Genomic DNA, 17215 nt, shown 5'->3' with positions numbered 1-17215 from the left:
TTAGTATGTTTTCCAGAGGTGTGTTGAAGTTTCGTTGAGTCGAACGGTTGAAAGAGGATTCTAGGTCACCGCAGACACGTTTATCGATGTCATGGGTCTGGCAGACAAAAAGAGAGCCCGAGATAGCCCCAGCCAAGAAAAAGAATTTGTCCTCAGAGAAAGCTGAAAGATTAACAATATTGTGGGTGGTTAAGGAGCTACTGCTGTGGCTTTTTGTGCCTGTAGCAGTTTAGACAGCTTTAATGTCCTTTTCTTTTGTAGATAAAGCAAAGTGTGATGTTGTAAATGGCTGTCTAGTTTTGTAAAGTCCATCCGATGAGGAAGTTTGTGCTAGAAGGTTGGTTTTCATGAGGAGTATCTAGTTTTGAGGTTCAGTCTTCCCCTTTGCTGTGAGTCTAGTAATAAGTTTACTCTAGAACTCGTCGAGAAGCTATCCTCCAGTTGATTGAGAAAACCGTGTGCCACCAATCATTAGCTCAGACAGCAGTCCTAGGATTCGATATGTAGAAAAATGTAATGGAATACGTTATCTTTAGTCCTTTTGGTATGCATTCTCCATTGCACTGCGAAAGGAAGATATGTCGTATCTGTACGGAGTTTTTTCATGAAGTTGATGGATTTCCACTCCCAAACCGCTAAAGCCAGTGCCTTATAATGACAGATTTCAGAGTAGCAGCCATGTAGTTCTGTATCCGCCAAAAAGAACTTCTTTAAAATTACGATACTCACCTGACTGAAGTACAAAAAATAAAAAACAGATTACTCAGAGCCCAAAAGAGTACCAAGAAGCCACCATTACAGACAGGCCCCACAAAGGAATAATGCGCAACGCCCACTAGCCATCAATCACAGCCCCCAACGAAACCTCTCCAGTGCATCATCAAAATACAACCTACCTTAAAACTGATCCCTCACTCGCACAAGATCCTGGGACAGGCCAGTCCCGTTATAGACAGCCCCCAACCTGAAACAAATACTCATCACAGCCGCACACCCATACAACATAAACACATAAACCAGGAAACCTATCCTTGCAACAAAGCCCGATACAGCTCTGCCACATATCGATTCAATGAGACCATCATAACCTTAAGCACATCAGCCACGCCATCAAGGGTTCATTTCACTGCACACCTCCAATGTGTTATATGCCATCATGTGCCAGCAATGCCCCTCTGCCATGTACATTGTCAAAGCCGGACAGTCTTTTCACAAAAGAAATAAATGGACACAAATCTGACATCAGAATCATAACATTCAAAAACCAGTGGGAGAACACTTCACCTTCTCTAACCCAGCCAGTACAGACTTGAAGTGGCAGTTTTCAACAAAAAACTTTCAAAAAACAGACTCCAAAGAGGAGACTGCTGAACTCGAATAATATGCAAATTAGACACAATTAACTCAGGCTGCTCAACTGAGGGATACTCACAGAATATCGACCCATCTTGTGTTTTTTGGCAGTGTGTTAAGTTCTCCTCACACCTTCTATGGGTCATCTTAATTATCACTTCAAAGTTTTTTTTTCTCCTGCTGATGAAGCTCATCTCAATTGATTAGACTCTTCCTGTTGGTATGCATACTTCCACCTTTTCATATTCTCTGTATGTATAAATATCTCCTGTCTGTGTGTTCCATTCTATGCATCTGAAGAAGTGAGCTGTAGCTCATGAAAGCTCATGTTGAAATAAATTTGTTAGTCTCTAAGGTGCCACAAGTACTCCAGTTCTTTTTGCGGATACAGACTAACACGGCTGCTACTCTGAAATCTTAATAATTTCTGTTGCCCTACTCTGTACCTTGGGCATACCATGGATTTACATAGTGGCATTATGATATTTACTGTCTTATTATCTATCCCTCTCCTAATGGTTGCTAACTTTGTTAGCTTTTTTGACTGCTGCTGCACATTGAGGAAACGTTTTCAGAGAACTGTCCACAATGACTCCAAGGTCTCTTTTTTGAGTGTAACAGCTAATTTAGACCCCCCTCATTTTGTATGTATAATTGAAATTTCGTTTTCCAATGTGCATTACTTTGCATAGGCCCTATAGTGCCAATAGCTAATAGAGATTCTCCATTAGCTCAAGTGATAGGGATGCCAAGCTGCAGGATGGGAGTTCTATGCCCTTTGCTGCAGTGAAGTTCCTAGTGCTATGCTGTGCAGAGTGGTGACACTCTGAAGTCTGAGGTGACCACAGGTATGTCACAACAAAATATATATATATTTTTAGGAGGTTTTTAAATTGGTTTAGACCTTCCCCTGCCAAGTTTGTGACCCAAACATTGCAGTGTTATGCCAATGCATGAGAGCTAGAAAATGTAACTGATTACAGATTAATGTTTCACATTTGTTTGCAATGCCCAGTATAAATGAGATACCACAAAATTAAATATTGTTATGTTGAAAATGATGATGCTCTCCCCCACACTCTCCTGCTAAAGTGCAATGGGATTAATAATGGACAAGGGCCAGGGATTATTAGTATTATAGGAAGACCGAGAAACCTCAACCAAGATTGACCTGCATTGTGTGTTTGTACAACACACAACACATTAAGAGACAGTCCCTGCACTGAAGAGTTTACATTCTAAAGGAAGGATTTTTACAGATGGAGACATGACTTGCCCATGGTCTCATGGGAGGCCTATAGTAGAGCTAGCAATTTAACCTGAATTTCCCGAGTCCTGGATCACTGCCTTAACCACAAGACCATCCTTCTTCTCCTAGAGATCGGTGCAATTTATTAGAATTGATTAAGGCTATGTCTACACTAGCAGTTTTGTCAGTAAAACGTTTGTTGGTCATCATCATCATCATGTTCCTATTACGTCTTTGGTGTATAGGGCAGTGATGAAGCTCCTCCATACCTTTTTGTTTCTGTCAAATCTTTCAGTGGCTCCCCAGCTGTGCCCCAGGTTTTTCAGCTCAGCTTCCACAGCTCTTCGCTATGTTTTTGGACTGCCTCATTTTCTCTTGCCTTCAGGTGTCCATCTTATTGCTATTCTGGTGATAGAATCAGTTTCCATCCGAAGCACATGACCAATCCATGTCCAGCCTCCTGGCAATGATGGTGCGCAGATCATCTTGGCTGCACCATGTCAATAGATCTTGGTTTGAGATTGTTCTGTGCCAAAAGATAGAGGATTTTTCTGAGGCAGGCTGTATGGAATGAAGACAGTTTGGACATGTCATACTTTCTCATTCCCCGGCATTCTGCAATATAAAGTAGTGTTGAAAGTATGCAGCTCTGATAAATCTTGAGTTTGGTTTTGGTGCTGTATTTGATTATTTCCAGACTGTATTTAAGCTCCTGAAGTTGTTCCTGGCTTTACTGATTTTGTTCCGGATGTCCTGGCTTGTTCCATCGTCCTGGCTGATGGTGCTGCCCAAGTATTTGAATGTTTCTACATTAGTGAGAACATAATCCTCTATCCGTACTGGTGATGGTGAGGCAATATTAAAGGTCATGGTATCTACCTTATTGCAGTTGATTTTCAGTCCAATTTGCAGCTGAATGCATTGAGTCGAGTTGTTTTTTCTTGTATATGGTGTTGGGTATGTGACAGCAGAGTGATATCATCTGCGAAGTCCAGGTCTTCAAAGGGTGAGAAAGAGTGTCCATTTAATGCCTCTTGGCATGTCTTCTATTGTACATCGCATTACCCAGTCAATGGCAATGTTGAAGAGGATAGTAGACTGACAAAGTCCTGTTTTAACTTCAAAACTGAGCTCACTGTGATCAACATTGCAAGTAAAGTTGAAATAGAAGCTTTTGATTATGTTGATTATATGGAAAGGAATTCCATATGCCCGCAGAATGCACCATAAGCTGGTCTTACACAATACTTTGCTTGGCACAAATAAAAGTGTGATACTACGCCAGTTATTACAATCACTGAGAGTTCTTTTCTTTGGAATCTTCAATATAACCCCATTGGTCCATTCATCTGACACTTTTTCCCTTTCCCAGACTAATGTAAATAGAGGGCCAGGATAGATACTGCTAATTTAGGATTTACCTTGAACAATTCTGCATTCAAGTTATCCTTGCCAGGAGCTTTCCCATTTTTTAAGGATTTGATACCTTGAATGATCTCTTCCTTAGTTGGGGTGTCTGTGCTGATAGCAAGATCTTCTTCTGCCTCCTGGATGTTTGCTTCCTCTTTAGGTGGCTCCTTGTTCAGCAATTCTTTGAAATGCTCTGTCCAGTGCATTTCTTGTTCTTTTTTGGTTGTTAGTACGTGTCCTTGTTTGTTCCTGATGAGACAGTTTGTTGGTATCTGCCGTTTACCAATGATAAGCCGCGTCATTTTGTGGACAGTTCCTTGTTCACCATGAGCAGCTGCATCCTCTACTTGTGTTGCCAGAGTATCAATATAACACCGTTTGTCTGCTCTCACAAGGCCTTTGACCTCCCAGTGTGCCTTGCTCTACTGCTTGTGGTATTTGTCCTTTAGCTTCTGGGATTTTGTGTCTAAAACTTTTTTCTTCAGAGCTCATCTGGTTTCTATGGCTTTCCATGTGCTGGGTGTAATCCACTCCTTCCTTCTCTTCTGCCTGTAGCCTAGACAGGCTTCACTGCTCTGTTTATAAATTGTTTATAAATTGCTGTTACTTTGTCCCAATTCTTGTTATATTTGTTGGTCAGGAGTGTGGAAAAAAAAAACACCCTTGACTAACATAAGTTCCACGGACCAAAGTGCTGGTGTGTACAGCGCTGTACGTGGGAGACACTCTCCTGCCAACATAGCTACCGTTGCTCGTTGGGGGTGGTTTAATTATGCCAGTGAAGAGCTCTCTCCTGAGAGTGACCCACTCCTATAGACTCTGGCTGCTAGGCCACACTGCCCTGCACCTAAGGGCTGCTCTATAGATTCTGGCTGCTAGGCCGTGCTACCCTGACCCTAGGGGTGTAGACCGTCACAGGGCCCCAGGGAAGTCACGTCAGCTTCTCCATTTGTAAAGTGTAAGTAAGGGGGCTGGCCCACCATGCTCACATACAGTCCCCCACATAAATATATAACATAGCAGGTACATATACACGTGTGTGCACATGTCCAGTACGCAACAGCCACTCACGTCATACACACACCATACTTACTTAACACACCAAATGCATGTACACGTGTGGGCACACACACAAACAGTTCACAAATTCCCTTGTTCATTAAAGCTGATTCTATTTCTGTCAGTTTCAGGCCTTTCCCAGCTGAGCCTGATTTATTGTAGAAATATCAGCAACTTTTCTTCCTTCTGCACTGAAGGCTCCAGGTCATAATTAGTAATTTATGCAGCTTCTAATCAATGCAAAATGTGAATTTTTAATCCTCCTGGCTTTCCCACAGGAGCTACTGTCTCTGAACTTGGCTTTCTATGAACAGAAAGGGAGAAAGGCCACAGCTGTGGAAAATACCGTATGGCTGCAGGCACCAGCACCTTCCTGGAGATGCTTCACTGCCTAAGCCAAGCACCTGCCAATCACTGAAACATAGGCTGAAGGGCAAATGAGAAGCAGCGCCAGCTCCAGGCACCAGCATAGGAAGTAGGTGCTTGGGATGGCCAACGGAAAGGGGCCGCATGTCCGGGTCTTTGGTGGCAATTCAGCGGCGGGTCCCTCAGCCCTCTCTGAGGGAAGGACCCGCTGCTGAATTGTCACTGAAGAATGAAGCCATGTGGTAGAGCAGCCACCGAAGTGCTGCCGATCGCGGCTTTTTTTTTTTCTTTGCTGTGCGTGGGGTGGCAAAAACATTGGAGCCGGCCCTGGTGAGAAGGTGGCATGAGGCTAGGAATTTCAGTGGGATTCTTATGTAAGAACAATTCAGCGATAGAGAGGCTGCAGGATCAGAGCCAAAATACAGTATTTGGGGTCAAATCCTTTCCCTATGCATGCAAATATTTCGCTGTCAGTGGAAACTGATGCAGTCTATTGTACAAGTGCAGAGGATGGAATAGGGTGGTGGGAAGAGCTAGATATGTGCGTGCTGTCCCTACAGAAGCTTTCTGCATGGCAATGTGTAAGATATGGGTGGGATTGGGATGGAAGCAAAGGATTCAGATTTCAGGACTTGTTGCCAAACACTGGTGAAATAAAAGTTAATGTGACTGCAGCTTTTTGAGCTAAAGTTGGCCTGTCTCTAATTATGTAAAAAGAGCATTTTCTACTACAGCAAATTGTTGCTGGGCTGGATCCTCCTAACTGCTGACTTCTGGGTCTCCACAGACTTGGATCTTGTGTCATAATTTACCAGGTCAGAATTCTCCGCTCACTCATCCTGTAGTAGCATCTTGCACTCCTTTGCAGAGGTAGAAGTGTCTGAGATGCCAGGCAGCTGTGAGTCATGCCCTGGAGAACTTCTGATAAACCTATTTGCTAAAACTTCCCACAGAAACAAGAAGTCTTTGAACTCTGTTGTTACCTCATCACTTAAGCAGGTGTTTTAATATTTGTGTATATGATTTGAAGGGAAAAAAAGAGAGATGGAATGGAAATAGACAACAGCACAAGAGAAAAACAGCCTTGTTCACAGGAACCTGAAGCAACTACCAGTGTTCAGATGGGTATATCTGTACATATAAATTTATTTGTCATGTGATGCATTCCTCTCCGCCCCCTCCAGCAATTTTGCAGTTTTGACTAAGTATGTATTTTGGAAGCAGGATTAGAAGTCCTCCTGGGTCCTGTGGAATGAGCAGATCCCCCAGAGAGCTGCTTTCTCGTTCAGGCTTTGGGGTAACAGTGGCAGAGAGAAAGCAACCTTCCAAGTTCTCCTCCCTTTGAGTGAGAAGTTATAGAAACTGGGAGAGAGCTGCAGGCCTGCGACTCAACAATCCTGGTCCTCTGCATTCTCCTTGGTTTTGATCTAGTGACTAACATTTCAACCAGCTCGACGCTCCTCTTGTTCAAGTTGGGTGAGGCCACAAGGCCCTGGGAAGGGTTGAGAATTAAACACTCCCAATGTAAGGGGACTGTTTGCCCCTTACTAAAACTCAGGGGGGGGGATTTGGTTGCTAGCTCCAGTACCAAAAGAAAAGGGAAGGGTTGATGTGAAATCAAGACCCTGAGACTGACAGCCCCCAGAAACAATGGGGGGAGACCAATGTTCCAGGTCAGCCTGACTGACATGGTGGGCAGGCTAATGAGGGACTCAGGAGGCCATGGGGATCCGGTCCTCAGAGTGTCAGCTGGCATTGCTGGGAACAGAGTGGGGCCGAGTGAGTGAAGGAAAGAGCAGGGGCCCGAACTGAGCTGGCATTTCGGTGGCCACAAGCGTCGTCATCGAGATGCATCCCCGCCGAAATTCGGGAGCGACGCCTCTTGATGACGTCACTTGTCGGCAACAAGCGTCATCATCGAGAGGTGTCCCCGCCAAAATGCCGCTGTGGCACTTCAGCGGGTGCTCTCCCGTGGGGCCAGGACGCGGGCGCATGCGCAGGCACCGCGTTGGGGACCCCTGCTCTAGGATATGACCTCTTCTAAAAGTCTTAAAGGCTGCAGAGTTCACGGGATCCAGGTGCTGAATAAATGTTCTTCCAAGAAGAATTGTTCCCCTCAGAGGGGAAAAGTGGAGAGCAAGCTTCTCTCCCCAGCATAGTGTGAAAAGCCCCCACAAGGCCCTGTGGTAACCTGCAGGTTGGCCTAAACTAACTGCAGGAAAGTTTACTGGTTCTATCCTATACTTGCAAACAGTAAGCAAGACTGAAAAAAAAGAAACAGTGTGACACTTGCTATCTTCCAGTCAACTGGTACAGAGGCTGATTTAAGCATTAGGTTCCATACCACAATCAGCTACATACTTTCCTCTCCCTATGTGTGCAGTATTCCTCCTACTGTCCCCAACAATATCCCATGCCCTTTCTGCACAGTTCCCCCAGTCTCTGCTGTGCCATATCCCCTGCTCTTTTTGTTAAATCTCCCCTCTTTTTCCTTAGTCCTGCCAGTTTTTAATTCCCCAGCTGATATTTTAAAACTCCTCTGAACACCAGGTGAATTGCAAATGGCCCTCTCATCAGGAGAGATTTGGGCTGGCTAATTGGTAAATGACCCCACTGAGGGAGGCCAGATAGTTCTGAATCCTTGCTGCTCGCTCTGCCTCTACTACAGGTTTTAACAAAGTAACAGCACTTTCTGTCTTTCTGAGCTTCCGCCAGCCCTGTCTGATCCCCACATCCAGGGCTCTCTAAATAGCCAGCTGCCCCAAACATTCCAATCTGCAATGCTCCTCCCAAAGAGAAAGGACTCCAACACCCAAATAAGAAATAAACCTCTGAATGCAATTCATTTCCCACACTCTCCATCTCCTCTCAGCTTCTGAAGGGCAGGGAGAGAACATAGGGACTGGCATTCTGACACCACAACCCCAATGCGTTAGACAAAGAGAGGTGGTCTCCTGTGATAATGGATACAAAATACAAATGGCCATAGATACACACACCATATAAATTGTTACCTATGATGACAGATAGATGGCTCTATATGGTGATAGCTAGCTAGTAAAACTGAGCAACGACTTCAGGAATCCTGATGCCCACTGAAATTGGTGGGATCACTCCTGGAGTAAGCTGCTGTTCATTGAAGGTAGGTGTACATGAGTGCAGCCGGGGCTTGACCCTCTCCAGGGGGAGGAGGGGAGCCACACCGGCTCACTACACACCGGTGGGTCCAGGAAATAGCCCGGCAGTCCTCGCGGCAATCGCTTGCCCTGTGGGGGCAAGGGGCTCAGGTCCTTCGGCAGGGCTGAGCAACAATAACGATTAAGGCCCTGGCCCTAGGTCAGGGCGGGGCAGCAAACACTGAGTCAGGAACTCAGGCCCTTGGGCAGAGCCGAGCAACAATAACCTGCTTCGGCCTCCTCAGGCCAGGGAGAGGGGGAGTCTGCCACCCTGGGATGGGTGGCAGGGGGGACGCAGGCCCTACCACTCCACTACGTCCCAGGCGGGGCCCTAGCAGTGGCTAACGATCCACTGCTCAGTCAGTGGGGATCCTGGCCGCAACACATTGACATAGGCTCCGGTAAGGCTGCAGCCAGACTGGGGTCGGCTGCCCCCGGGCTACTTCCGTACTCCCCCTCGGGGCCTACCTGGGTCCTGACGTCGGCCTCTGCAGGGTCCAGGAGCATGGGCTCGTCGTGGCCGGGGCTGGGTGGTAGGTCTGGGAACCCCTCTGGATAGTTGGCCCAGGGTAACTCTGGCAGCTCCTCCGGGTAGCAGGCGCGGGGGTGCTCCGGCGGCTCCTCCGGGTAGCAGGTGCGGGGGTGCTCCGGCGGCTCCTCCGGGTAGCAGGCGCGGGGGTGCTCCGGCGGCTCCTCCGGGTAGCAGGTGCGGGGGAGCTCAGGCCAGTCTGGGTGGCTGCCCTGGGTCGCAGGAGGTTCCAGGTCTCGAATTCCCTAAGGGATGTCTGCTCGCTCCGGCTGCTGGGGGCTGACTGAGCTCTGAGGGCCAGCCTTTATAGTTCCAGGTTGGCGCCTGACCCTTTGAGGGGCGGGCTCAGAGCTCTTTAGCTCCGCCCACTCTGGCCTCCGGCTGGGCTCTTCCTCCTCTGGGCTGGAGGGGAGCCACACCGCCTCACTACAGTAGGGTACAAGACTGTGTCCCCAAGTGTATTTGTTGTGACTCTGCTTGTGCCTCTTTCATGTTCACTTTTCACAGAGATTTGTACAATTGGGTTTAACTGGAACAGACACTAATGGAAACCATATTCTACATTCACCTAAGTATCATTTGCACACTCATCTAGCCAGGAACAGAACAGATACTGCTCTGCTTGTCTGACCAGTCGTGCTGAACCAATGGAGAGTGAAATGATAGAATCTCACTGAGAACCATTCATGATGAGCCACAATAATGTAAACAAATTCCACAAACTATCAGTTCTTTAAGAAAACAATTGGAGGAAATCTTGGCTATCCTTTGAGGAGAAAAAAGGATTTAAATTTGTGGGATACATTATTAATCATGATTTATCTGTTCAACTGAGACAGATGTAGATAGATTCCTAAAAGAAAGAAAAGGAGAAAGATAATCCCCTGAGAGAGAGAGGCCAGAGAAAGAAAAGTATAGAAGCATAAAGGTAAATAGAAACACCCTCCCCCCCGGAATAGACAGAAAGATTCCAGAGAGACAGAGAGAAATAAGATTGATCAATTCTCTGGGAGGGAGGGAGCAAGATAGAAAAGCATAGAGATAAAAAGGCAGAGCTGATGAAAGGGGAGAATCTTGTCTCTAGCTGGGTTAGAGCTCTCCGCTGCCAAAGCTCTTGCTGTCTCTGGTGTTCCTTGCATGTTCACACCTAGAGATATGAAACATCCCTCTCTGCAGAGGTTAAGGGATGCTGCTGCTACATGGTGCCCACTTCCCAGAGAGAAGGCTATGAACTCTTTCAGGAGGTGACAGGACTAAAGGGTGCACAGTGTGTCTAAGAAAAGGCTGGCCCCTCTTGTTGTTCAAACACAACTTACAGCAGGACAATAGGAGCTGTAGGAGATATGATACGATAATGGGGAGTACCTAGCAAAACTCATCAGCATCTGAGATTCCTTTTGACTTGGATAAATACCTATGTTCAAATCCTTTTCTGAACTGAATCTAAATTTCAGATGGGGGCCCAAGGTGCAAAATCTGCATCCATATTTCAAACACTCCAGGAAGTTGGGGTCTCAGCTTTTGGTGTGGCCCATTATAAAGCTTATGACCCAGACAGAATCTGTGTAGCGCATAGGCTGGAGCTGAGTGCTGGCCAGGGCTTGGAGAAACCCTATGTGGTGACACTTGTCAGCAGTGGCTAGGACCTAGACAGCCAAAGGGAACCCAGGGGTCTGCCTGTGACCAGCAACCTCAATTAAAAGAACAGGAGTACTTGTGGCACCTTAGAGACTAACAAATTTATTTCAGTATAAGCTCTCGTGGGCTACAGCTCATTCTGTGTGTTCCATTCTATGCATCCAAAGAAGCAAGCTGTAGCCCATGAAAGCTTATTCTGAAATAAATGTGTTAGTCTCTAAGGTGCCACAAGTACCCCTGTTCGTTTTGCGGATACAGACTAACATGGTTGCTGCTCTGAAACCTCAATAAAGAATCCCTTTTATATTCATCACAGCTGAGTACTGTCTCTTCTCTGCTGTGAGAATGCTACATTTGTCCATCGTTGCCTGAACTATATGCTGCATATCTCTCTTTGAAAACGACATGCATACTTAAATCCTCAATTTATGGGCACCTCAGTGACCATCTGGAAAGGTGCAGTTATTGTGCAACGATCTGAAAAATCAAGCCCACCAAAATGTAGAAGTGTTTGCAAAAGAAATACCTGCTGGGAAGTTATTTTAAAAAAGTTCTTAGAGAAATCTGGAATTACGTTAATAGGGTATCATTATGCCACATTTCAATAAATTATGGCTATAGTTTGTGTTGCTTAAGAGCTATGTTAATCACAATGATAATGATCTTACATTTATATAGTGCCTTTCATCCACAAGGATCCCAAAGTGCTTTGCGGACTGTATATAGAAATCACTTCACTCACCTCTGAAATCACGTCTGGGATGAAATGCAGCCACACTAGAGAACAGCTGAGGAGGGGAACAACACTGTACGTACTTGAAACAACAGAGGCATTTTATGGCTGGCAGAATGTAATCTCTGAAACTTGAATTTGGCCAGAACACTGCTACTAATGCCCCTGCTCTTCCAAAAAGATGTGCTATGGATCCTGCCAAGGATGTGCAATGACTATGTGAAATAATAGTCCTGGTATGCCATTTCATTTGAAAGATGGTACCTCCAGCAGATCAGTGTTCCCAGGACTGTACTGGAGCATTGGGGTCAATAGTGCCCCAGAGAGATCAGTGCCTTTTACTGTCATCTACTCCATTTCTTGCACTGAGCACCCCTAAGCATTGGGACATCAGCACTGAGGCAAAGAAAAGAGCGCCCCTAGAACTAGTACTGCACTGTAGCATTGGGTCTGTACTCTCCCAGTGGTGATAGCACCCCCATAGAGTTAACCCACAGCATTCCCTACTGCAAAGGGCACCCTCCTACCAGATTTGGTATGGGGGTCACTTCTGACTCAGAGTGGAGGATACTCTCTGTGAACCACCATTATCTCATTCTTCAGCACTTTGGATTTTCCTGAAGATTTCTAATCATCACAGCAGACTTCAGTCAGCTTCTGAGACTTCTAACATGACAGCTTCAGTTGCTATATCTCAGGAGTTCTCAAACTTGGGGTCAGAGCCCTGAGGGGGTTGCGAGATTATTACATGGGAGGTTGTGAGCTGTCAGCCTCCACCCTAAACCCCACTTTGCCTCCAGCAAGGGGTGGCTCCAGGCCCCAGCATGCCAAGCGCGTGCTTGGGGCGGCATGCCGCAGGGGCGCTGTGCCAGTCGCCAGGAGGGCGGCAGGCGGCTCCAGTGCACCTCCTGCAGGCATGCCTGCGGAGGGTCTGCTGGTCCTGCGGCTCCGGTGGACCTCCCGCAGGCGTGCCTGCAGGAGGTCCACCAAAGCCACGGGACCAGCAGACCGCAGGACCAGCGGACCCTCCACAGGCACACCTGTGGGAGGTCCACCGGAGCCGCCTGCTGCCCTCCTGGTGAGCAGCAGAGCGCCCCTGTGGCATGCCGCTCTGCTTGCGATGGCGAAATGTCTAGAGCCGCCCCTGCCTCCAGCATGTATAATGGTGTTAAATGCATAAACAAGTTGTGGAAAGGTTCAGCCGGGTTTGTCCCTCTCCAGGGCTGTGGGGAACCAGACTGTCTCGCTATGTCCCTCGAATTATTTTGGGGAACTAGCCTGGCCACGGGGTTTCATGCCATGGCAATAGTAGAGACCAACGAACGGCCTATTCTGCAGACCCAGGCCCTAGTTCAAGGAGAGGCAGTCAAGAGTCTATGGCCCAGGCCCTTATGCAGGGGCTGAGCAAACAGCTTTAACACCGGCCCTGAGTTGGGGCGGGGCAGTAGAGAGTCTATGGCCCAAGGTCTTATGCAGGGGCTGAGCAAATGAATGAGTTCAGGAGGCCTAGGCCCTGTCTCCAAAGGGCTTGGGGAGAGGAGGAGATGCCACCTGTACGTTGGGTGGGAGGGGGGACACAGGCCCACCCACTCCACTGCGTCCCAGCCCAGGGCCCTAACAGGGGCAGATGGCCTGCTGCTGTGTCAGTGGGGATCCTGGCCGCAACACACTGACATCCAAATTAAGAGTCGGCTGCCCCCGGGGGTACTTCCTACCTCCCCCTCTAGAGGTACCTGCGTCTGGACAGCGTCCTCCACGGAATCAAGTGCCGTGGGCTCCTTGGGGTACTTGGCGAGTGGTAGGCTTGGCAGCTCCTCTAGGTAGCTTGCCACAGGCAGGCTTAACAGCTTCTCCGGGGTCTGGTCGACATCAGGCCTCAGGTGATCTGGTCAGTCCTCGGGTCGATCGTAGACTGCAGGAGTCTCCCCACCAGGAGCTAGGACAGAGACGACTGGCTTCTCCAGCGGCCAGGGCTCTAGTGAGCTCTGGGGTTGGGCTTTTGTACTTCCTGTCCTGCGTCCTGCCCTCTGGGAGCGGGTGCAAGCTCCATTGGCTCCACCCACTTTGGCATCCGGAGGGGTTCGTCCCTCTCCGGGGAGGCGGAGAATCAGACCGCTTTGCTACACAAGTGTTTTTAATTTATAAGGGGGGAGGTTGCACTCAGAGGCTTGCTATGTGAAAGGGGTCACCAGTACAAAAGTTTGCTATAGCTTCTAAATATCTTGCATTTGTGATGAGGATCCCTTAACACACTGTTACTTGTTAGTATTGTTTGATGTTAAATGCAGGGAAAAAAGTAACTGAGTAAATATGTTCAAATAGGTAAAAAGGCCTTTGGTGAGGATGGATTTATATGGTGCATGTAGCAAAGGCAGCCTGTTAGTATTCTCTTGCTTGATTATGTCCACTTTGGACTCAGTAGAAAATGAATGATCTGTGCTAGATGTCAAATTCAGTTTGGATCAGTCAATAATACACATACTACATCCTGGTTTTTAACAAAAACTCTTCATTTTCTTTAACATGTTAAAATATTGTATAAACTTATAGTGCAAACAGATGTTATGGGCTTGATGCAGAAATTACTGGGTGAGGTTCCTTGGATTGTGTTAAACAGGAAGTCAAACTCACTAGATGATCATAATCATGCCTTCTAGCCTTAAAATCTACGGATCCCCTGAGATTAAAACAGAAAGCTTTCTCTCAACAATTTTTAGACCTCCTCATCCACTTAGTTAATTTTGATTGGAGTTAAATCACAAGTTAATTTTAAAAAACACAACTACCCACCATGTTCCTTTGATGCTGCACACAGCTATTGACAAGGATTATATCAAAAAAGGCCTGATTCAGAGCCAGTTAAGTCAATAAGAAGATTCCCATTGTCTTTTATGGGCTTTGAACTGGGCCCTTGCTTCTCTGCTGATATTGACAAGTAATTTTGCTATTTAGAATATTTACACCAGTTTAATTCAGCTTCCGTAGGATTATTTCTGATTTACACAGGTGTGAGTTAGATCAGAATCAGGCTCTAGGTTCTTTAAACAAATCAATAACACAGAACGCAAAGCAAAAAACTCTCCTTAGACATACTTGTTTAAAATAAGTCTGGACTACACCATACAAGAAAACATGCTGTAGGGATGTCTTCAGCCTGTCTGAAGATTCATACCAAAGACTGTAGCACCCCCTAATGGTCTGTGACATAAATCATCCTAGGAAGGAAGAGGTGAATTAAACTCCAAAGCAGGCAAAACTCATACGGGCTGAAACCACTGTGTTCCACCAAATTTAGCCTCATAATTTTAAATCACGTTTTTGTTAAGTGTTGTTTGTAATAATAACCCACTGAGAATATGAACCTAAAAATCTCTTTTCCTCCATGTTTTTGTGGGGTTGCTCATAGGTGCACTGCCATACTCATTAGTTTGTTATTATGGTGTTCCTTTCACTGCTTTGTTATTTTTGAAAGGTCACTCAAAGACAGTCCTGTTTATAATTGTAGGTTGGTTAATGTAGAGCTATGCAGGTCAATTTGTTATTATAAGGTCACTTGTGAGCATTAGGCTACACGCACTGGTTTATTACTGTAGATTTGATTAGTATGCAGCTGAGCACACTGGTTTGTGTTTGTAAGGTTGCTCCTGAATGTGGGACTGTGCATAATAGTTTGTTATTGGAGATCTGGATAACTGCCTATACTTCCCCCACCACTTCTTATTCAGAAAAGTCAACTTAGATCATAGAATCATAGAAATGTAGGGCTGGAAAGGACCTTGAGATGTCATCAAGTCCGTCCCCCTGTGCTCAGACTGGACCAAGTAAACCAAAACTGTCCCGGACTGTTGTTTATCTAACCTGTTCTTAAAAACCATTAGTGATGGAGATTCCATAACCTCCCTTGGAAGCCTATTCCAGAATTAACTACCCTTGTATTTATAAAGTTTTTCCTAATATCTGACATAAATCTCCTTTGCTGCAGATTAAACCCATGACTTCTTGTCCTACCTCGAATGGACATGGGTAACAATTGATCACAGTCCTCTTTATAACAGCCCTTAACATATTTGAAGACTTATCATTTCTCCCCTCAGTCTTTTTTTCTCAAGAGTAAACATGCCCATTTTTTTTAACCTTTCCTCATAAGTCAGGTTTCTAAACCTTTTACAATTTTTGTTGCTCCCTTTTTCACTCTCCAATTTGTCCACATCCTTCCTAAAGTGTACCCAGAACTGCCCAGAACTGGACACTGTACTCCAGTTGAGGCCACACCAGTGTCAAATAGAGTGGGACTGGGGTAGTCAATAGGTGGAATGCGGGCCAAATCTGGACCGCCAGATACTTTGAATGGACCACAAAATCTTTTTATTTACTTATTATTATTATTATTATTATTGTTATTATTTTTATATTATTTTCTCTGGAGTCTGGACGTTGACTATATCTTGATCAAGAAATTTGAAGCTTGACAAAAAAAGAATTGATTACCCCTGGAGTGGGACAATTACCTCCCATGTCTTACATACATTACTGTTAACACACCCCAGAATATTAGCCTTCTTCGCAACTACAGTGCATTATTGACTCATATTCACTTTATGATCCTCTATAACCCCTAGATCCTTTTCAGCAGAACTACCATCTAGCCAGTTATTCCCAAATTTTAAATTTTCCTTCCTAAGTGAAGTAATTTGCACTTGTCTTTATTGAATTTCATTTTGTTGATTTCACACCAATTCTCCAATTTGTCAAGATCATTTTGAATTCTAATCCTGTCCTCTACTCCCGAAGGAATTCTGCAGCAAAAAAAAATAAAATTGTGTGCCCTCCCCCCCAAAAAATTCTACACACAATATTTTAAAGTTCTGCAAATTTTATTTGTCAATAAATAAATGTTTAGGCTCCAGCATGGCAGTGGAGAGCACAGGCCACTCTCTGCACAGAGGTGGGAGGAGTGTGTGACCACTCTTGCAGCTTCCCTTTGCTTCTTAATCCGAAAGTAATTTTTCTGAGGGTGGCAAAGAAATCAGCAGGGGACATAAATTCTGTGTGCATGCAGTGGTGCAGAATTCTCCCAGGAGTATAGTCTACAGCAGTGATTCTCAACCTTTTTTAACCCAGGTACTCCTAAACTTAAATAGACAAACCTGAGGATTCCCAAACAGAAGAGATGGGGCGGGGCGGGGGGCATGTAGGGTCATGTGTCCCTCCCCCGATTTTACCTTCCATTTGGCCTTGCTCCTTGAATTGCTGATGTAGCAGGGTAGAGCAGTTGTGCATCTCCTTGGCTAGCTTTTGCCTGTTCATGGAGTTAATGGCTGTGAGGCAACACCTTCTGATGGTAGGGGAAGATCTCTCTTCTGCAGCGATGCTACAACTTTTGGTTGCACATCCACCTCCCTGACAGGTTGGGTGGCCTGCTGAGGCGAGTCAGGGTGTAGGTGGCACTCCCTGCCTGAGCTCCGCCACCCGGGGCTGAATCTGAGCCAAGCCCTGCTGCCACGGTTGAAGCCTGGTGCTTGGGGACACCCTGAAACCTACTCATGGTCTCCCAGTGGGCCATGGACCCCCAGTTGAGAACCAGTGCTCTACAGTGCTTGCAGCCCCTCCCAGATTGATATCATCCACACATTTTAGAAGCATACTCTTCAACTCGTCATCCAAGTCATTGATGAAAATATTGACCAGAATCAAGCCAGGAC

This window comes from Chelonoidis abingdonii, chromosome 26, assembly GCF_003597395.2.
Source record: "Chelonoidis abingdonii isolate Lonesome George chromosome 26, CheloAbing_2.0, whole genome shotgun sequence".
Classification (NCBI taxonomy): domain Eukaryota; kingdom Metazoa; phylum Chordata; order Testudines; family Testudinidae; genus Chelonoidis; species Chelonoidis abingdonii.
Note: the sequence above shows the minus strand (reverse complement) of the source record.